At 43.1% G+C, this 22,237-nt stretch overlaps 1 protein-coding gene across 13 annotated transcripts in view; it reads left to right on the top strand.

Annotated features, from left to right (window-relative positions):
• The window catches only part of AUTS2 (activator of transcription and developmental regulator AUTS2), a 974,917-nt gene that overhangs the window by 762,843 nt on the left and 189,837 nt on the right, over positions 1-22,237 (top strand). The window lies entirely within an intron of this gene.

The raw sequence follows: 22,237 nt of genomic DNA, 5'->3' as shown, positions 1-22,237 counted from the left end.
CCTCTGGTAAAAGTGGAATGAATTATTTTACCTTAAAGTAGAGAGAGAGAGAGAGAACGCGCAAGAGAGACATTGGGCCTGATTCTCCATTGACTTGTGCTGTGTCTGTTCATTTGCACCTGTGCAAAACTCTGTGTATTATGTTTGGGTGGCATTGTTTTACACACTCCACTGCTGGAGGACACAGCAAAGAGCACCACAGAACTGAGCCTTATGTGTTTAACCTCCCTCCTTCTGCCCCTGTCTGAACAAAAACCCAAAACCCAAATAGACACACACACACACACACACACACACACCCAGCACCACACACCTTCGCAATAAGTAAACGGACAAAAATAGCAGTAAATAATTAGAGGGAAGAAACAAAAATGGAAATGCTAATATTACTAGTTTTTAACGTATCTTTAAATAAGTATCTACCGAAGTGGAGGCTGGTCACTGTGGCCATTACCTCTCCTTACTAGGGTCAAAAGACAGTATGATCCTTTGGCGAATAGTTTTGGTGAGTTATTTTTAGGTTGTAGATTGTGCATTAGCAAGTCATGGGAGTATTTGATGTCTGAAATTCAAAATCCAAACCGTGTTGCCAAGCTGTGATTGAACACAGCCATTTTCAGTGGATGAAAATGTAATTCTTATACCGGATGTTGGTGAAAATACTCATAATTGTGTGTTTTGGTTTTTATGGATATTCCCCAATATTTCTTAAAATTCACTGTTGGGTAAATTTACCTTCCCCCCTCCCTTGCATCCAGCATCAGGTCTATGCACCATTTAAGTCTCACTCAAGTAGTACATCAGTCTAGTGCTGGCTCCCTGCTCAGGGGTGTATTTCACCTTAGAACATTAGTGGAAATTAATAGAGTCAAAGCAAATTTGTTTACAAATACAAAACTCGGTGGCTCAAAGTGATCTGAACCCAAGCAGCCCCCTTGCAGCCCCCAATTTGAGTCCTATCCCGGACATTTTCGGACAAGGTGTGAAATGAACATTACTTGATCTCTGTTCGCATTCTTCAAAGGCTCCTTTTAAGGCCTGTGATTCACAGGAGGTCGTACCAGATGGTCTAATGGCCTTCAAAGCTATGACATTCACAGAGAATTTTTGGCTGTCTTTGCCCAGCAGGGATATGAAAGGCGTGCCAACGCTTGATCCAGCACCTATAGAAAGAATCCTGTTGACTTCAGTGGGCCGTAGATCAGGCCCATAGATATGTGAGCAGATTGCTTTTCTTCCTAGCCGAACAGCTTTCGCCACATCTTTATCTTATCTATAGAGATAAGATTTACCTACCTATTTAGATAGATATTTGCATCCCTCTTCACCTCCTCCTCCTGTGCCTACTTCTCCTGATGTACTTCCTTTTCCACATTAATTTCTCTTTAGATTTAACCTTTAGATTTCAGCAAAGGGACTATAATGTCTTTCAGCAGGCTAGTATTTGATTTCTGCCTACAAGAGAGGGTCTTATTATACTTTCCTCATAAAGTGCTTGTGATTTATAGGCTATTTTTCACTTATGGGTTAAGTATGATATCTCCTAGCCCCACTATCCTATATTAGTAATAGAGCTGATTACCACCGTTTGCATCAGTCATCGGGATCTTTAAATAAAATGGAGAGCAGCTTGTTGGAAATACTCATTTCATTGAAAAGCATGGTTTAACTTTAATAGGGTTTGCATAGATATCGTAAATCAACACTGGAAAAGGATGACATTTTTTTTTCTCCCTCAGATTTTTACACATTTCAACTGTATGTAAAAACACAGCCTGTCATTGTTAATTTTAACCAAAGGGAATTATTTCCAAAAGGCTGCAGTCATGATCAAATGGAAAAGGTGATCAGTAAGGTAAATTTGGAGCTGATTAAATACAGTCAGCTCAGATCCTTTGTGCAAAAGGGATATATGAACTAGGCTGCTTGGTTTTGCAATGCAGCCAGGGCAAGCTTTAATCTCAAGCAATGCAAAGAACTGAGGGAAGCCTTGAATTTTGGCACAGTGGCTTTCCAGAGATGTGCAGCTCAGTCTGACCTGATCATCCCTTCCAGTTGTGAGGGAGACAGCTCGTACTTCGGTCTTACCCTGTAGCAGCCCGAATGGAATGATAGGAACTAATAGCCTGATCTCTCCCCCTTGAGGAATCCTGCTCTTCCTTGGGGCCCCTCCCACATTGAAAGCGCCCTGACATGGCCTAGAATTCTCTGGGATTTGGGGAGTGCACTGCCTTCATTGTTAGGAGTATGTTTTCCTTTTCCCTTAATGCAGGTCTTATTAATGCAAATGGAAGATAGCGGATTATACTCCTTATTCCAGAATCACCGAATCCACAGGGCTGCAGAGTCTTTACATCCATAAATGGATGGAGCCAGTGAAACCTTTTAACTCCACCAAAGGAGCAGACACCTCAAACATGTGTCAGTTTGGCCAAAAGGGCTTTGATGTTTGTATTGCTTTGAGCAAGGTTTTAAACATTGCCTTTGTAGTAGTGGTGGGATAATGTATTATGGGCCCCAGTCAATCAGGTCACTCACATATACCCCCGAACTACACAGTATGGTGCTATAGTAGTTACTATATCATCTCTCATTGTCTGTCCTCCTTCTAAGTCATCATATAGGTCCTCCCCCAGCAGAAGCCATGCAGTTTCACAGATAGATAAAGCTGCATTCACCAAAGCCACTGGGGTGTAGGTGTCATAGGCAGGCACCAAGAGGAGGTGGCTATCATGGATACACACAGCTGGATAGAGTGGTTAGAGCTGAGAAGGTGCTGGCAGGGTCCTGCACGTGTTACTTTATATAGGGGGAAATGTAGACTTTCCCTTGTTTGCAGAGGCCACTGAGGAAGAATTACTAAAAGACAAAAGTGCCCCAACTTTGAGCTCAGAGACAAGTGTTCCAAACACTAGGATCTATGGGTTATAAGCTATCTGCGGCTTTCAAAGAACATTTGCCCACTTCAGGCATGAAGGAAGATTTCTATATTAGAGCTGTCATAAATAAATGAAGCTACCACTCCAGCACTCTGGCTTTTACTGTTATAACAACAAAAAAGGAGAAACGCGATAGTTCCCAACCCAGCCCCGGGGCAGACCAGTCCATGGGTATAGTGGTAAACAAGCCTCGCTGTGACCCCTTCACTCTGTCTCCCAGCTGAGTCCTCCTGCTACTGCTGAGTGCTGGTCCCCTCCCTGCAGCCCATTACAGTGTGTGGCTCAGCCCAGCCTGCTACACAGCCTTCCCTCCCCATCAAGCTATCTGCTGCTCCTACTCTCCTGCAGCTTCTGACTCCCTCCTGTTCCCCTCTGGCGTATTTCTCTTTCCTTTGCTAGTGTTACAGAGTCCACTGCTAGCTGATTGGTAAGCAGGGGGTAACATAATGCCCAATAATGACCTAGCAGCTTTGTTACAATACCTACCGCGCAGCCCTGTCCTCATTGAAGTCAATGAAAATTTTGCCATTGGCTTCATTAGGTGCTAATCAGGGATCTATATACTCTGATCTTGGCAATTTAATATTTTTTTTTATTTTATGTGTAGTTTAAAAAATAACGGAATAAAGCAAATTTTAATATAGTAGAAACCCTAGAGCAGAACTTACTTTAATTGAAAAGCAGTTCCAGTAGAAATCCTTTATTTATTTACTTATTTTAAGGAGGAGGCAAAACTTGTTTTCAAGCATTATTAAGCTTTTTTTTTTCCTCCCAGAAGCTAAGAAAGCCATCTGTGAGAACCTGTTTGCATGTTTGTTTTCTACAATAAAATGCAAAATACTTCTTCCTGTTAGCGGATTATGCCATATGTCACTCCCTGTAACAAAATAGCATGTTTATTAATGAACCCAATCAGAGACAAGGATTTAGAAAGATTTAAAGGAACTGAATTTTCAATTCAATATTTTAGTGTGAAAAAAACTTCTGGTGTGTTGTTAACGTTGTACTTGGAATATTCAGGCTTTGTTTTTTATATGAATTTGCTAATTTGGCAATGGAAAGAGAACGGGGAAGCTCCTTGGGAAAAGAAATCACACTGTGATCCCTCCATTTTGCATGCTTGAACCCCAGCTGATTAGGATCAGCAGTTTATATGTGATTAATATTTAATTTGATCGGTATAGGGTTTTCCCCCCTCCAGATAAACTAATTAAAGAACTTGATGGCAAGGACGCCCTGGTGCATTAATGTAGCAGGTTTTTATTTTCTGTAGGGTAGGCTAAGCCCTTTCTGAGTTACAAGTGGTATGAGTTTACTATTTTCAGTTGCAGATGCACAGACATAGTAGTCAGACCTGGATGGTATGTGGGATTTTTTTTGGTTTTGGTTTTGGTTTTTTGGCCTCTTCACAGAGTCTGCTTGAGATTGGGGCTTGGAGGTCTGCTAGCTTACTGAGATTGACTTCAAACAAGATGAAGGAGATACCACTAGGGGAAACAGCCAGAGAGGATGTAAGAAATTATATTTGCCTCTTTGAATGTTCATAAGGTATGCATTTTAGGGGGCTGGTTAGAGCCGCAGTTGCTTCTGGCATATCCAGCATCAGCAGTTGCTGGTCAAGAGGGGTTTGATGTTTTCTCTGGCACATGGACCTCAGTTTATTGATCCATGCCTTTGTTGTCTCTAGATTAGATCATTGCAACGTGTGCTCTGCAGTGGACTTCCCTCAGAACTTCATCTAGAACTGTCAGTGGTCTTTAGATCATGACCCTAGTGCACAATATACCTGCACACCAAAAAGTGCATAGTTTTAAAAAAAATGGCCTGATTTTCAAAAATGCCGCAGCTCCCAGTAAAGTCACTAGCAATGCATGTGTCCTATGTGTTCTATGACCACTAGAGGATAACAGCCTACTAATGCTACAAACTGATGGCGTTATTCCTTTGTCTCAACCTGTAGAAGTCTGTACTGCAGAGCTGAAAGTTTTGGGTTGAAACCTGGCTTGGCCACCTGTGGTGGGGGGGAGGTCAGTGCCTGAGCACCTCTGGAAATCAGGTCATAAATATATATAGTCTCAATAAGATGCTCGTTAACCCACTAGATATGCTTACCCAATCCATTCCATGAAATAATTGGACGGTTTCTGTGCTTCATGTAACTCCTCAGCATGAGAGTCCTCTCAACCTTGCAGTAACTTTCTTGCATCTGCTGAAAGGCATATTAATTTTAACACCTTTCTCAAAGTCACAATTCATCATAGAAGAACACACAGAAAATGAAAGTAAGATGGGCTTTTCAAAAGGTCAAGGCATGTTTTATGCTCCAATAATAGTAACGAATATAGGCTTAGTGCAGGAGTAGGCTGCCCCAGAATAGCAGTCCATTAATTGTTTAATCAGCTCATACCTGTTATGTGTTTGGATATTCAGAGTGGATCAGGCCAATGGTAACAAGTGATACAAAGGAATAGAAAGAATTACCGACCTGAGAAAAATGTGTATTTTATCAGAGAATAAACAAAAACCAAATAAAGATATCTGTGAAATCAAAATCCTTGCAGCTGGAAAATGAAAAGCTGAAATGAAAGTGTATCAAAGAAGACTTAGACTGAGAATTCTGAGATTTCCAGCACTGTGTCGAAGGCACTGGCAAACAGATGTGAACCCATTGACGAGCTTTATTTATCCCCTTTTCGTCAGCAAGTTTCTGTTATGCTAGTTACCTTTGTTATCTGCTTGGCTCCATGAATTCAATAAAGGCGCAAAACTACTATGTCAGGGGAGAGCGTTGTTATATGATAGTTCCCTGATCGTATCATAAACACATGAAAATGTTGATGTTTACAGGGCTGCTGCACTGTTTGGGAACGCAATTAAAATGTGGCTACATAAGCAAGACCTAACAATGTAATACAAGCAGGGGGCTATGGTTTTATAACATGATCCCGTGATGCTCACATTTTGCTAGACAGACCCTAAAGGAAAATATACATGAAGTACCCTAGTTCTGATTCAGGCAGTGGCCAACCTGGTGTATTGTTCTGAGCAATTTGTAGATATCCAGTTCTCCACTGTCAATTTAAATGCACACCAGCTTATTTGTCTTTTCAATAAGCGGCACCAACAAAGCTTTCCCACTTAAGTCGGCCTAAGTCAGTATAGAGCATCTTCACCACAAGCACTGGAGTTCTGTAAGTGTAGACATGCCTTTATTTTTGCCTCTGAATTCTTCTGCTGCACTGTAGTGAATGCTGGGTCAGGCACATGAACTTTTCTCACCTCTCCAGTTCACTTTCCCAAAGGAGAAATGAGTTGGCAGCACTAGCAGATAGGAAGGTTGCTAATACCCAGGGGCCAAGGTTGGAAATAGGGAACGTGCACAGTCATTCTTCTTGACCATCAGTGCTGAGCGATGGTGGCATAAAACAGGAAACCCGTCGTGTCTCCTGCGTGGCAGAGCAGTGTTGTTATTCTGGCTGCATAGCTTGGCTTGTTATTGAGCACATGCTTTGCAGATTAGCCTGTTTGTATAGCCAATCGAACATGTGCTCCATTAAAAATTAAAGCATCCTGTTTTAAGGATGGAACAGGAGACATCAGCTGCCACTGTGTAGCAGACATGGAAAGCCCCCAGAGCCCATTACCATAGGTTACAGCAAATGTTAATCAGTGCCAATGCAGTTAAATAATGCAATTCGTGCAGATGGCAACTACAACATCTACTCACAGATGTGTCCTCAAGTCCCTGAGGTTGCTGTATCACAAGAGTTGTCGGGAACAGTCAGATCTGATGTTGACTGTAGATATCACCTTTGTGTTTGTGCCACGTATACCAGCCAGAGGAGAGATGGTAATCAATATAACTAAGGGAGTAAAGTTCAAAAACACACCAGAAGGTAGCACTGAGCTGCGTCACAAGTAAAATATAAACAATAAGGAAACATAACTCCTCTCACAAACCAAGGGTTATTTTTTTAGCCAGATGTATTTATATTATACAGACAAGAATCAGTGCCTCGGGGCTCAACATAAAAGATCTGAAACCTGAGATTCTGAGCATCCTTGACATTCATGGTCATTACATATCCCATGCCACTCCTTTGGAAGAGCAGAGGTGTTAGCCTTGATCTCCTGGTCAAATTTCATCTCAGATAATTATATTCTGCCTTCCTAAAATTGATGCTGCAGTTTTAGTTGGCTATGGTATTATTTGCATCCTTTCCTAAACCATTGTGTAATACTGCTGTGTTCTGTTAACCGGCTGCTTTGTCCTCATCCTGATGAAGTAGCTGGTATGTCTTTTTGTCTGTGTATGTGTGGTAGTGATAGCAGCCGGTTCAAAAATGTGAAATTTCATCGAACTATTGTCACTTTTTCAGCTTTGGTTCAGCTAATGGTGCTATGGTGGGGACCTGCTGTTTGGAGCTCTGTTTTCTAATGGGTCACTTGTATATCTAGTTTTAAGGTATTGTTCCTTATCAACTTGAAAGAACTTCCTCGGGACCCAGCCATTCCAAGGGAGCGCAGATACCTGCTCTGGAGCACTCACATTTAAGTGATCATTAGAAAAGTTTCCACTTGTATCTTAGGCAGAAGACTAAGGATTAAAACATGACCTGAACTATGAGCACCTGAAATGAGACTTGGTTAAATGACTTCATCCCTTACGACCATCGGGTCTTTTGGATCCCCATTTTTCATCTATTGTTTCATGTTTCCTAATCACCTTGTATAACAGGCAAGGGTCATTTTTTACCCTCATAGTTTGCCTGGCACTCCCACTAACCTCAGTGTACAAATGGACAAAGGATGGTATATGACCTTAAGAGTGTAATAAACAGTTTTGCTTCTGCATGTTTAGCTTTGAATTCTACCAAATACTGAGGAACTAGGGTTTTTTTCTGGTTAGTTTTCATATTTTAACATACATTATGGAGCGGGAGATCTGCTGTGGCCGTGTCCAGGCTTCTGTCAATCAATTAATAATGGAACAGATCCAGAGTTTATCTGTAGCAATCATTCGTACCATCTGGCAATACGAATTATTTGAATTTGAAAGCAGTCCAGGAATGGACATGTTATTCTAGTGACTACAATAATTATAGCCATCAAATGAAGAAAGAAAAAAATGTTATTAAATAATTTTAACAGTGTTTTAAATTAACACCCCTGTGGAAGGGAACTCCACTTCCACAGAACAGGTGTAGCATTGATGGTGACTGTGCAAACTTCCCAGGCACTGCACCACCAATATTCCTTTGCCCTGACCCGGGCAAAACCACCTTTAGGACTGGGAAGAGAGATTCTCCATGCCCATTCCCTGTTTGTCCTCTCCGTTAAAACTGCTATACAAGGATGCCAGTTAGCAGCGATCATTTTTCTAACATGGACTCTTTTCCACTAAGAACTGCCCTCAGACCACCAAAACCAGGCCACAGGACAGCCATCCGATGGAAACAATCGTTTTAAATACTTGAACGAAGGAAGGTGAAATGAGGGAATTGTTTCTATTTTCATAATAGGATAAGCATAAAATGTTTTGCAGCATTTGTAGCCTAATAAATCCAGCTTCAGATAATGGCCTAGATTAGCTGTCCTCCACTTGACACAGAACCTGAGAATTCAGGAACCCGGAAGTGGTGAAGCTATCTGTGTGTTCTCCCAGTCCCTGGAATTACAGGGATGATTCCATCAGTTGAGGATTACTGGAGCACACAGAGATCCAGAGCATCCCTTACTTGTTCCCTGCACCAGGGTGCTTTGAACCAGATGTGTCAACTTTATGCCACATAGGGATTTCCCTGTGCAAGGGGAATCTATAGCTGCCCATTTAGGGCACATTTGCAACTTTCTGGCAGTGCTAAGGGTCCGTTGTGTAGGTTAGAATCTGCCATATTGCTGAAATTGTTTCTGGTTGAGACATGGAATAGTTTTGTTGCATTCTGTTTAGCTCAATTCATCCATTTTCTTTTTTTTTTTTTTTTTTTTAATCCTTATGTTGAGCAGCAATGACCATGTCCTCTCCTAAAGAAAGCTGTCCCTGAAATGGATTGACAGTATACTGAAGTTTACATTGTCTCTATTGATTTTCTAGACAGTAGTTTAAGAGAAATGTTAGTCTTCAGACACGTCCAGTGCCTGTCTCTTTACAAAGTCCATCTCAGTGTGATTTGTACCCCATGTAAACTCAAAGCCCTGGAAATGGAAGAAATGTGAAACACAATTTACTCTCATAATTATAGAAGGAAAAAGTACTGCATATGTATATTCCCTCAGTAATGCAGGTGTTCTTCCCTTAAAAATGTAATTGCAGACTATTTAAGATAAATGATCTTGGCTTATTTTGTATCATGCTATGTTTTCACAAAGTTTAACTATTATGTGTTCTATAAAGCTGCTTATAGAATTTTTTTTTATTTTTGCTGATTTAAGACATTTTTTTCTTGTAATTTTGCAAAATATTCTGTTTTTACGTTTTGTTTGGATCTTAACGCAGAGTAAGGGATAATATGCAAACCAATGAGAAACTTTAGGTTCGTTAGCTTAATGTCTTTTGTGATTTGGTTAAAGATCACAACTGGATTTTCTTTTTTTTCCCCCTCATATTATTTCCTCTCTTATCAGTGTTTAACACCATATAACTTGTTCAACATTAAGATTTTGAAGTACAAGATGTTTATGAACCACATAAGGCAATTACAGAAGTTTATTCAGTGGATTATGGGTTGTCACACTATCTCGTCTTATTCCATTGCCAGCCTCACAAGTTCACTTACGAATATGACAAAACCATCCATATTCAGTTGTTAGACTAGCCTGTCTTTTTTTCATCTGGCCTTGCCTATATAAAATAAACATTCAGTTGTTTTGATATATCAGTTCTTCTTTGATGCAAATTGATATTTACTAGCTTTGCTGAAGCAATTATTTTTAATTTATGAAAACCTACGGAAGATTCAAAACTATATATTGATATATCTCTCTATATAGCATGCATGTTTATATATCATCTATATTTATTTGTATGTTGAACAAACATGATACAAAATTTGAAAACTCAAGTATATGTGTGACTGCAAACCTCATTAATATGGCTAAAGAATTACTATTGCTGCTTAGATTATCCTGTGATTTGTAAAATGTTATTAACTATTGCTGTAACCAGTGCCTGAGTAGCCCATTCAGCCTTGAGTCTGACTTGATGGGATCACTCTTCAATCAGAGAGCTGCAGTATCCATGGCAAAGGTATTTTAGCAAAGCCTAGCAACGGGCGCAGTAAAGCATCTGCAGACATGCACAGGCTAAACTTTCCCCAAGAATTTGAGTTTTCCATTCTATTTAAGGTCCCGATCTTGCACCCCCTGAAGTCAATGAGAATCTTTCCATTGATTTCCATGAGCATTGGATCATGCCCTAAATTCATATGCCATGTCCATATCTTCATGGGATCTGACTCTAATTCCTAGAGATGTAGAGTTGGATTTGAACACGGGACTCTCCAAAAGCCTCTATTGATTAAACACTTTATGGTTGTCCCGCGTCTTGTGATCAGTAAGGAAAACAGGATTGTAAACCGAATCCATCAAATCCACCTGAGATTATGGGGAGTTTATTCTTGTACAGTGCATTTAGGAAAAGCGTTTAATCTGCTTTTTGAAGTTAGAGTGCTCCAGAAAAACCTTAGCAGTACTATGCAGGAAATAGCCGTCCTCTGATTACTAGTTAGTGTACATCAGTTTCTGCTTCCTTGCTTGCATTAGCAATGTCAATGACCCCAAGTTGCTGATGGCAACTCTGTGATGCTGGCAACGTAGACTGCTAGGCAATGATCTTCATTAGTCAAGCAGATTGTCTGTAAACTGTGCAATGGTTCCCCTGTCACCTCTACCCCCTGCATACTTCTGTGGACCTAGAGTCAATTCTCTTTACAATCTTCCAGTGTAACTAGAGTAACTTTGCCTCTAGATTGATGTAACCAAGCTTGGAACCTAGCTGTTATGGCAGATTTTCTTTGATAATTCAGAGAGAGATGGTTCCGTTTCTTTCTGTTTAACTTTGAAAATATATTTATTTATTGTTCAGGATTTTAAAAACAACTTTTAAAGATATTTTTATTCCTGTATTTGCAAAAAAGAATCACTATTGAATGTTCATGATGTAGGGTCAGTGTTTTAAGCACATGTGTAAATATAAACAAACACGGGAATGAATCCTTCTGTCGCCCTTACTTAGACAGCTAGATAGCACACCCTTTACACTGGTGAGTATGTACACACATGGGTGTATTGGAAGCATGTGTCTGAGAGTTAATTAATGGAGGAGATTTCACCCCTCTGCAGAGAGACTGCAGACAGAGGTGGGGACCAGGGCAGTTGGAGGGTCCAGGGTTCCCCACAGTGGCCTGGGCTCCCTGGGATGCTCTTATGGTGGCCCGGCTCTGGTTTCCAGCCTGGCGAGGCGGCAGGGCCTCAGGGTCTGGAGGAGGAGCAGGAGGCAGGGCCACAGTTCCAGCACCAGTGGCCCCTCCTACTTCTACACAGGTTCCGGTGCTCCTGCGGGGGCCTCCAAATTGGCCGTGGCCCCTGGGCATGGGCCCTGTGGGCCCGTGCATTAATCTGCCACTGGCTGCACAAGGCCTTTGCACCACTTAATTCCCTTTTAATCCCTATGTTAAGTCAATGTAACTATGGGTATGTCTACAGTAGGAAACTAGGTTGCTATTATAGAAGTCGGTTTTTAGAAATCAATTTTATACAGTCAATTGCGTATGTCCACACTAAGCGTATTAAGTTGGCGGACTGCATCCTCACTACCGTGGCTAGCATCGACTTACGGAGCAGTGCACTGTAGGTAGCTATCCCACAGTTCCCGTAGTCTCCGCCACCCATTGGAATTCTGGGTTAAGCTCCCATTGCCTGATGGGGCAAAAACATTGTCGCGGGTGGTTTTGGGTACATGTCGTCAGTCTCCCCTCCCTCCGTGAAAGCAACGGCAGACAATTGTTTCACGCCTTTTTTCCATGCAGACGCCATACCCCGGCAAGCGTGCAGCCCGCTCAGCTCACCCACACCGCTGCTGTTGTGTCCTGGGTGCTGCTGTCAGCAGACGGTGCAGTAGGACTGCTAACTGTCATCATCCACCGCTTCCACTGCAACTCTGCTCTGCTGCTATTGTCTCAATAGCGAATTTCTCCATGTTGTCTGTCATGGGCTCCCGGGCACATGTGTTCTTCCTCGGCAAATGTGCGTGGTGCTAACCGTCGTCCTCCACCACTTCCGCTGCAACTCTGCTCTCATGAATCCACCTCGCAGGTCCTCTCGTCGTTGTCTATAAATATCTATTCTCGTGGCATCCGTCTTTAGCCACCGCTTCCACTGCAACTCCGCTCTCCTGCAGATGCCATGCCACGGCAAGCATGGAGCCTGCTCAGATCACCGCGGCAGTTATGGGCATTGTAAACACCTCGCGCATTATCCTGCAGCATGTGCAGAACCAGAACCTGCAAGAGCAGGCGAGGAGGCGACGGCAGCGCGGTGACAAGAGTGATGAGGACATGGACACAGACTTCTCTCAGAGCACAGGCCCCGGCAATTTGGACATCCTGGTGGCAATGGGGCAGGCTCGTGCTGTGGAATGCCGATTCTGGGCCCAGGAAACAAGCACAGACTTGTGGGACCGCACAGTGTTGCAGGTCTGGGATGATTCATAGATACTAAGGTCAGAAGGGACCATTACGATCATCTAATCCGACCTCCTGCACAACGCAGGCCACAGAATCTCACCCACCCACTCCTGCAAAAAACCTCTCACCTATATCTGAGCTATTGAAGTCCTCAAATCATGGTTTTAAGACTTCAAGGAGCAGAGAATCCTCCAGCAAGTGACCCGTGCCCCATGCTACAGAGGAAGGCAAAAAACCTCCAGGGCCTCTTCCAATCTGCCCTGGAGGAAAATTCCTTCCCGACCCCAAATATGGCGATCAGCTAAACCCTGAGCATATGGGCAAGATTCACCAGCCAGATACTACAGAAAATTCTTTCCTAGGTAACTCAGATCCCACCCCCTCTAACATCCCATCACAAGCCATTGGGCCTGTTTACCATGAATATTTAAAGATCAATTAATTACCAAAATCATGTTATCCCATCATACCATCTCCTCCATAAACTTATCGAGTTTAATCTTAAAGCCAGATAGATCTTTTGCCCCCACTGCTTCCCTTGGAAGGCTATTCCAAAACTTCACTCCTCTGATGGTTAGAAACCTTTGTCTAATTTCAAGTCTAAACTTCCCAATGACCAGTTTATATCCATTTGTTCTTGTGTCCACATTGGTACTGAGCTTAAATTAATTCCTCTCCTCTCCGGTATTTATCCCTCTGATATATTTATAGAGAGCAATCATATCTCCCCTCAACCTTCTTTTAGTTAGGCTAAACAAGCCAAGCTCCTTGAGTCTCCTTTCATAAGACAAGTTTTCCATTCCTCGGATCATCCTAGTAGCCCTTCTCTGTACCTGTTCCAGTTTGAATTCATCCTTCTTAAACATGGGAGACCAGAACTGCACACAGTGTTCCAGGTGAGGTCTCACCAGTGCCTTGTATAACGGTACTAACACCTCCTTATCTCTACGGGAAATACCTCTCCTGATGCATCCCAAGACCGCATTAGCTTTTTTCACGGCCATATCACATTGGCGGCTCATAGTCATCCTATGATCAACCAATACTCCAAGGTCCTTCTCCTCCTCCGTTACTTCTAATTGATGCGTCCCCAGCTTATAACTAAAATTCTTGTTATTAATCCCTAAATGCATAACCTTACACTTTTCACTATTAAATTTCATCTTATTACTATTACTCCAGTTTACAAGGTCATCCAGATCCTCCTGTATGATATCCCGGTCCTTCTCTAAATTGGCAATACCTCCCAGCTTTGTATCACCCACAAACTTTATTAGTGCACTCCCACTTTTTGTGCCGAGGTCAGTAATAAAAAGATTAAATAAGATTGGTCCCAAAACTGATCCTTGAGGAACTCCACTGGCAACCTCCCTCCAGCCTTTCAGTAGGACCCATGGTAGTCTCCCCTTTAACCAATTCCTTATCCACCTTTCAATTTTCATATTGATCCCCATCTATTCCAATTTAACTAATAATTCCCCATGTGGCACGGTATCAAACATATGCATAAGGGCACTTTCATGGAACTTTGTGACTTGGTTTCCACTGCCCTGAAGCACAAGAATACCAAGATGAGAGCAGCCCTCACAGTTCAGAAGCGAGTGGCGATAGCCCTGTGGAAGCTTGCAACGCCAGACAGCTACCGGTCAGTTGGGAATCAGTTTGGAGTGGGCAAATCTACTGTGGGGGCTGCTGTGATCCAAGTAGCCAACGCAATCACTGAGCTGCTGATATCAAGGGTACTGACTCTGGGAAATGTGCAGGTCATAGTAGATGGAAATGCTACAATGGGATTCCCTAACTGTGGTGGGGCGGTAGATGGAACGCATATCCCTATCTTGGGACCGGACCACCTTGGCAGCCACTACCTAAACTGCAAGGGGTACTTTTCAATGGTGCTGCAAGCACTGGTGGATCACAAGGGACATTTCACTGACATCAATATGGGATGGCCGGGAAAGGTACATGACGCTCGCATCTTCAGGAACTCTGGTCTGTTTGAACAGCTGCAGGAAGGGACTTACTTCCCAGACCAGAAAATAACGGTTGGGAATGTTGAAATGCCTATAGTTATCCTTGGGGACCCAGCCTACCCCTTAATGCCATGGCTCATGAAGCCATACACAGGCACCCTGGACAGTAGTAAGGAGCTGTTCAACTATAGGCTGAGCACATGCAGAATGGTGGTAGAAGTGCATTTGGATGTTTAAAAGCATGCTGGTGCAGTTTACTGAGTCATTTAGACCTCAGCAAAACCAATATTCCCGTTGTTATTGCTGCTTGCTGTGTGCTCCACAATATCTGTGAGAGTAAGGGGGAGATGTTTATGGCAGGGTGGGAGGTTGAGGCAAATTGCCTGGCCACTGATTACGCACAGCCAGACACCAGGGCGATTGGAAGAGCACAGCAGGACGTGCTGCGCATCAGAGAAGCTTTGAAAACCAGTTTCATGACTAGCCAGGCTACGGTGTGACATGTCTGTTTGTTTCTCTTTGATGAAAACACACCCCCTTGGTTTACTCTACTTCCCTGTAAGCCAACCGCCCTCCCCCCTTCGATCACCGCTTTCAGAGGCAATAAAGTCATTGTTGTTTCAAAATCATGCGTTCTTTATTAATTCATCACACAAATAGGGGGATAACTGCCAAGGTAGCCCGGGAGGGGTGAGGGAGGAGGGAAGCACCGGGTGGGGTGGTAGATGAGGGGAGAAGGGAAGGACAAGGCCACACTGCACTTCAAAATTATTGAATGCCAGCCTTCTGTTGCTTGGGCAGTCCTCTGGGGGGGGAGTGGTGGGGTGCCCGGAGTGCCCCCCCCCCCGCGTACTTGGGCATCTGGGTGAAGAGGCTATGGAACTTGGGGAGGAGGGCGGGCGGTTACACAGGGGCTGCAGCGGCGGTCTGTGCTCCTGCTGAATTTCCTGCAGCTCCACCAGAGGCCAGAGCATATCAGTTTGATCCCCCAGTAGCCTCAGCATTGCCTATCATCTTGCTCCCGCCACCTCTACTCGCGTTCATTTTCTGCTTTCCTGGACTCTGCAATTGTCTGTTTCCACGCATTCTGCTGAGCTCTTTCAGTGCAGGAGGACTGTATGAGCTCAGAGAACATTTTACAAATTAATCATTAAACACACTTGCTTTTAAACCATGTATTATATTTACAAAGGTATACTCACCAGAGGCGCCTTCTCCGGCTTCATGGTGCGGGAGCCCGCCTTGGGAGGGTTCGGAGGGTATTGGCTCCAGGGTGATAAACAATTCCTGGCTGTTGGGGAGAATGGTTTCTCCACTTACCTGCTGTGCACTATTCTCCTCCTCCTCATCTTCCTCGTCCCCAAAATCCTCATGCCTGCTGCAGGTGTCCACGGACAGGGGTGGGCTAGTAGGAGGGGTGTGTCAAGGTTCCTTCCCCACTCTGAACTCTAGGGTACAGATGTGGGGACCTGCATGAAAAAACCCCTAAGCTTATTTTTACCAGCTTAGGTTCAAATTTCTCCAAGGTACAAACTATTTTACCTTTTGCCCCTGGACTTTATTGCTGCCACCACCAAGCGTCTAACAAATATATAACAGGGAAAGAGCCCGCTTGGAAACGTCTTTCCCCCCAAAATCCTCCCAAACCCTACATCCCCTTTCCTGGGGAAGGCTTGATAAAAGTCCTCACCAATTTGCATAGGTGAACACAGACCCAAACCCTTGGATCTTAAGAACAATGAAAAAGCAATCAGGTTCTTAAAAGAAGAATTTTAACTGAAGAAAAAGTAAAAGAATCACCTCTGTAAAATCAGGATGGTAAATACCTTACAGGGTAATCAGATTCAAAATATAGAGAATCCCTCTAGGCAAAACCTTAAGTTACAAAAAGACACAAAAACTGGAATATACATTCCATTCAGCACAACTTATTTTATCAGACATTTAAACAAAACAGAATCTAACGCATATCTAACTAGATTGCTTATTAGCCCTTTACAGGAGTTCTGACCTGCATTCCTGCTCTGGTCCCGGCAAAAGCATCACACAGACAGAGAGAACCCTTTGTTCCCCCCCCTCCAGCTTTGAAAGTATCTTGTCTCCTCATTGGTCATTTTGGTCAGGTGCCAGCGAGGTTATCTTTAGCTTCTTAACCCTTTACAGGTGAAAGGGTTTTTTCCTCTGGCCAGGAGGGATTTAAAGGTGGTTAGTCTTCCCTTTATATTTATGCCAGGGCGCTCCCTAGAATTGCATGCAGCTCATCATAGAAGCAGCATGTCCGGGGCTCTGACCTAGAGTGGCCGTTTGCCTCTTTGGTTTTTTGGTCGGCTTGCCTGAGCACCTTAATTTTTACGTGGCACTGCAGTGGGTCCCTGTTGTAGCCTCTGTCCATCATGCCCTTGGAGATTTTGGCAAATATATTGGCATTTTGTCTTTTGGAACGGAGTTCTGATAGCACGGATTCGTCTCCCCATACTGCGATCAGATCTGATACCTCCCATTTAGTCCACGCTGGAGCTCTTTTGTGATTCTGGGACCCCATGGTCACCTCTGCTGATGAGCTCGCCATGCTGGCCAAACAGGAAATGAAATTCAAAAGTTCCTGAGGCTTTTCCTGTGTACCTGGCTAGTGCATCTGAGTTGAAAGTGCTGTCCAGAGAGGTCACAATGGAGCACTCTGGGATAGCTCCTGGAGGCCAATACCGTCGAATTGCGTCCACACTACCCCAAATTCGATGTCGATTTCAGCACTAATCCCCTCATCGGGGAGGAGTACATAAATCAATTTTAAGAGCCCTTTAAGTTGATAAAAATGGCTTCGTCATGTGGACGGGTGCAGGGTTTAATCGATCTAACGCTGCTAAATTCGACCTAAACTTGTAGTGTAGACCAGGGCTATGTGCGTGTGAATAAGTGTTCACCAGTAAAAGGGCTGGACAACCTAGCTGTTTGAGTAAAAACCTCCCACACACGAGTCATAGGAAGCAAGCACACATGCATCTGCTGTAGATTGCAAATGGGAGTTAAGTGGTACATAGTCTTTTCCTCAGTCTTTACTGAGGCAAAGTTCCTACTGGCTTCATTAGGGGGCAGATTCTCAGTTAGTGTAAATCAGTGTAACTTGAGTTTTAGTTGAGTAGGAATTGAACATAACTTGAGAAAGTACCTCAAAATTTGCCCCCCATTTTTGTATATATGTATCATTTTTTAAAAAGGATTATATTTGATGTTGACTTGGGCTTCACTGCTGCAGGTTGACTTGCAATTGACCAGTCGGAGATGGATTCCTTATAAAATATCTTTTATATTTCTATTGACAAAATATCCATTAAGTTTTTAAAGTATTAATCTTTATCATGCACGGCACCACTGTGCTGTTAGGTGAAAGATTTAACTGTTTCCCACTGTTTAAGCATCACTGCCTCATCTACAGAGCTAACTCAGCATGTCTAAAGTCCTGAAAAGCAGATGATTGATCAAGGAATTTAGGGAACAGCTCCCTTGACAAAGCCAGGGAGGATATGTCCTAAGGGGGGGAGAGGGGTGAGCATGAAACTTATTTAACAAGCAAGACTGGAGTCAAGAAATCTACATAATATATCCACTGGCATTAAGACTGTCATCTTTGTACTTCATTTCTAGTACAGATTTTGCAATAGCTGTCTTTCACTGTCGGTTCTAATAAAGAGCATTGGTCAGCTTAAATTCCCTGGGAGCACAGAGTTACGTTTTGTGAACTACATGAGCCTGAGGCCTCTCATGCATGATTTAAACTGCTTTGTAAATGTCAATAGGTGGAAAAGCATTAGATCCCTTGTAGATTTCTCCAAATCCTCAAAGATGTGCATACCATGTATAAACCATGCTACAGTTTCAAGGCCACTGCAATCTCTACACCTGCCTAACTGTGGGTTTAAGGTATTGCCAGAAGCAAAATATCAGTGTGGACATGATTTGCTCCAATTGGCCAATGAGACCCTTTATTAAGAAACCCTTTGCTCCAGTGGAAAGGCCCTGGTGATATTAAGTGGGCGCACAGCATAAATGTTGGACATCCTTCAAACTTTGTTGCTTCATGCTTGTCTTTTAAAAAAGAAAATCTGTTTTGTCTGTTGACTGTCTTCAAATGGAGGACAAATTCAGCCACAGGAAAACTCATGTTCTCTGTGTATATTGGGGCAGAGGTGGAGATAGCACTTTGTAGGTTATGAAAGAAGCCAGCTTTTAATTAGGAGTGTGCTGTCTACTGGCAGGAGTCACTGACTATCTGAAATAAATAAGAATCTGTTACTAATGAGAAACTGTGGGGGACTTGGATGGCTCAGGGGATTGGAAATGTAGGTCACTGGTTTGCAGCCACACTCGGAATCACTGCTCAATAACCTGCATTAAATGGGTCCGTTGGGTGTCAGCCCAATTTCTCGCAGACAGGTGTACACATTACAGGTCCACCATTGCACTTGGCACTCCCGATAACGGTCTTGGCAAAGAGACTAAGCTCTGAATAGACTCTGTCACGGAACTAGCCACTCCTCCCTAAGGGCAGTTCCTCCAGGTCAGGGCTGATATATGTTGGTGGGATAGTGGGAGAGACCTTGCAGTGGCACTGCCTGGTTTGTAGATGTACGGAGGGTGCTAGCTGCTAGAATTTTCAATGTGGCAGCTTTCATGAGCGCTAAATTCAATAAGGAACACCATAACAAAATAAGTGGCTAACTGTTGGTGAAATTCATCCCCGTGCAGAAGGCTAGCACAAGGCCTGTTCATCACTGAATTCCTATTTTGAGAACTTACACTGTGGATAGACCTTGTTCTGGACCCCTGCACAGGGACTGAATTTCATTATCTATGCATAGTACAGTTTGGATTCTCATTTGCTGGCTGTCTGTGCTTGCCATTTCACAAGGTACATTTGGGTACGTTTGTCATCTGTCCATGCTATGTGCCTTTAGTTCGACAGGATCATGTTGTATAATATTAGCTTGTGTGCACTACTGCTCTCTACTGGTTGGAATATGTCAGACCTCCTTATTGGTTTGTAACAGTAATTGTCACCCTCAAGGCTCATTTTGTGAGCCGCTATTTTGTGCTGTGCCCTGTCCATGCTGCAAGAAAGAATTGTGTATTTGCAGCCAGGTCCTCTGATATGGCTGTGTTGTTGTTGTGTAGAATGGGACCTCTGCTTGGCCTGCTTTAGACCCTGGTGTGTCATTTGACACGACTGCCTAGGGGTGGTATGAGATCTAGCTTTTTGTTGCCTCAGGAGGATTTGTGTGCTTTAAAAGCAAGCCCTCCCCATCCCAGTTCTCCATTTTCCTAGCTCATGATATCATTTTAAGCAAGCACCCTCCTCATTCCTCTGTGTTGACCTCAGGGTTATTTTTCCAGAGCTGTTTACAAATTTCCTGATGTCTTGGTTTTATCAGAGGAAACCTCCAAGGGTGATGAATGGTTCTTGGAAGAGCTGGTGCATACTATAAAATGTCAGTCAGGTCATTTATAACTCATTGATGTCCAGTAACTAAGCTTTGCTATCACCACGGCCTATAGATAAGTCACACTCACGACATCCCTGTCCCTGAGATACTTCCAGAGCTCAGCTGTCCTGGCTGATGACTCAGCTGACATATATAATAGATATCAAATGGAGAGGCTCTTATTTTATCACTGCAAATATTTCAACACCAGGGTTCCCTATGGATTGACTGGCCTTCGGAACGCTGTTAGCAAAATGCAGTGAGGTGACTTTGTGTTATGTTGTGTTATGTGGACAGGGAGCCTTATTACATTGTAAAGTTGGTTCAGACCAACTATTGTGGGTCCAGCCGTTGCCAGTGCCAAGAATGTGACTCTTGTAAACTCGTGCTCATAAAGCTAGTTTTCCATTACCTTATATCGGAACGCAGTGTTTTCTGATCTGGCAGGAACTGTATTCCACTGCTTTCAGAGACTAAACATTGCATTTGCTGTTCAGTATTGGTTACCCTTCACTGGTTCATGGAAGCAAGCAGAACTGCTATTTATAGATTTACTTTCTGTCTCTCTAGTTCAGTGCCGTCAGTTCTGACACACTGTCCTAGTAATCTGATCAGCCATGCTGCTTTTAAATGAAGGGCTAGGCCTTGGCCTCTGTAGAGAGGGTGACAGCTGTCAGATACAGATAGTAGGCTACAGATCCTGGCTGCTAAAACCCACTCATTCATTCCTGTTACAGATCATTGCCCATAGCTTGAAACCATGCTTTACAGTCCGCCGATTAGCTGGCAAGAGATCTACATACTGTATTAGCAAGGTCAGCCATTGAGATAAAGGCTAAAACCTAAACCCATCTGAACTATTTTTAACAGATTGCCATGTGCAATAGCTGGTTATTTGGCTCTCCCCCTTCCTCCCCAGTCATAATACCATTCTAGTGCAATTAGCAAAGGATGGGGGTGGGGAGCATTCTTTCTTTTTCAAAAGCTATGTACATGGAGATTGTCTTTTTGGGGAGCTGGAGAGAGATGATCCTGCAGTAAATGTTGTTAAAATCCTACTCTGGTCCTAAGCAAAGTGAGTTTGGGGAGTTTAACCCACAAATCTGTTTGAAAAAGTCTTGGCATGATTGGTACCTTTGCTCCGAGGGGAGACCAGAACCGACTCTAAATTACTTCTTGCTTCTTAAAATAGGATGGTTGGTTTCTTTTACAGGACAAGATGATAAAGCTCCGTTTGCAGCTGCTATTGCTCTACCTGGCTTGTGGACTTTCTGGCCCTGCAAGTTATTTAAATCTTTGCATGAGCTCACTTAGGATTCTGGAAAGAATAAAAATGACTTATCTCTCTCTCTTTTTTTTTATATGTGTGCTGTTAACTTGCTGAAAAGCTATGACAACTTGTTTGCACTCCTGTGAAGACTGCAAGAATCTTGGGCCTGATTTTCTGTGCACCTGCTAGTGTGTGTGGAAAACTAAGTCTGAAACCTTGCTAGAGAGAGATTTAGTAGAAGCTAGAAGACAATATAAAATGTCCTTGATCCCCTTGTACTTTATTTGAACAAATAAAATAGAATCAGTGCACCCATGTCCTCCATAATTGACACTTTTGTTTGGCACCCTTAACTTGGATATCAAGAAGTGAGTCTCATGGAGAACCTTTGTATCCCTTGAAATGGTGCTTCCAGAGCTATTTTCCAGCCAGGGATCCTTTTTTTTAAACTTGTTCGTACAGTGCCTAACAATGGGGCCTTGATCCATAACTGACCATATGATCCATAACTGACCATATGACCCATATGACAATGGGTAGCATACATTTAAAACCACCACTGGCCTTGTCCTCTAGTGACTGGTAGTACCAGGCAGTACTGTAATACTACTAAATAATAGTAACAGTTGGCTTGAGACAGATTGGCAGGGCCCAGCAGAGAAAGCTTGCCCATCCATGCCATGTTGTACCTGTACTGTGAATTAAATGACAACTCTTGGACAGCCACCTGACTCCATTTTTGATCATTACAGTAATTTTAATGAACACCACTGCACCACCCAAAACATTGGTAGTTTTAAAATTCAATCTTGATTAAATGGCGGGAAAAATCAGCTAATAAATACATAGGACACAATGGGTCTGATTCTGGTATCACACTGGAGTATATTATCCA

This window comes from Chelonia mydas, chromosome 17 (assembly GCF_015237465.2).
Source record: "Chelonia mydas isolate rCheMyd1 chromosome 17, rCheMyd1.pri.v2, whole genome shotgun sequence".
In the NCBI taxonomy this organism is placed as follows: domain Eukaryota; kingdom Metazoa; phylum Chordata; order Testudines; family Cheloniidae; genus Chelonia; species Chelonia mydas.
The sequence above is the reverse complement of the archived record's forward strand: the minus strand, read 5'-3'. Positions and strand labels throughout refer to the sequence as shown.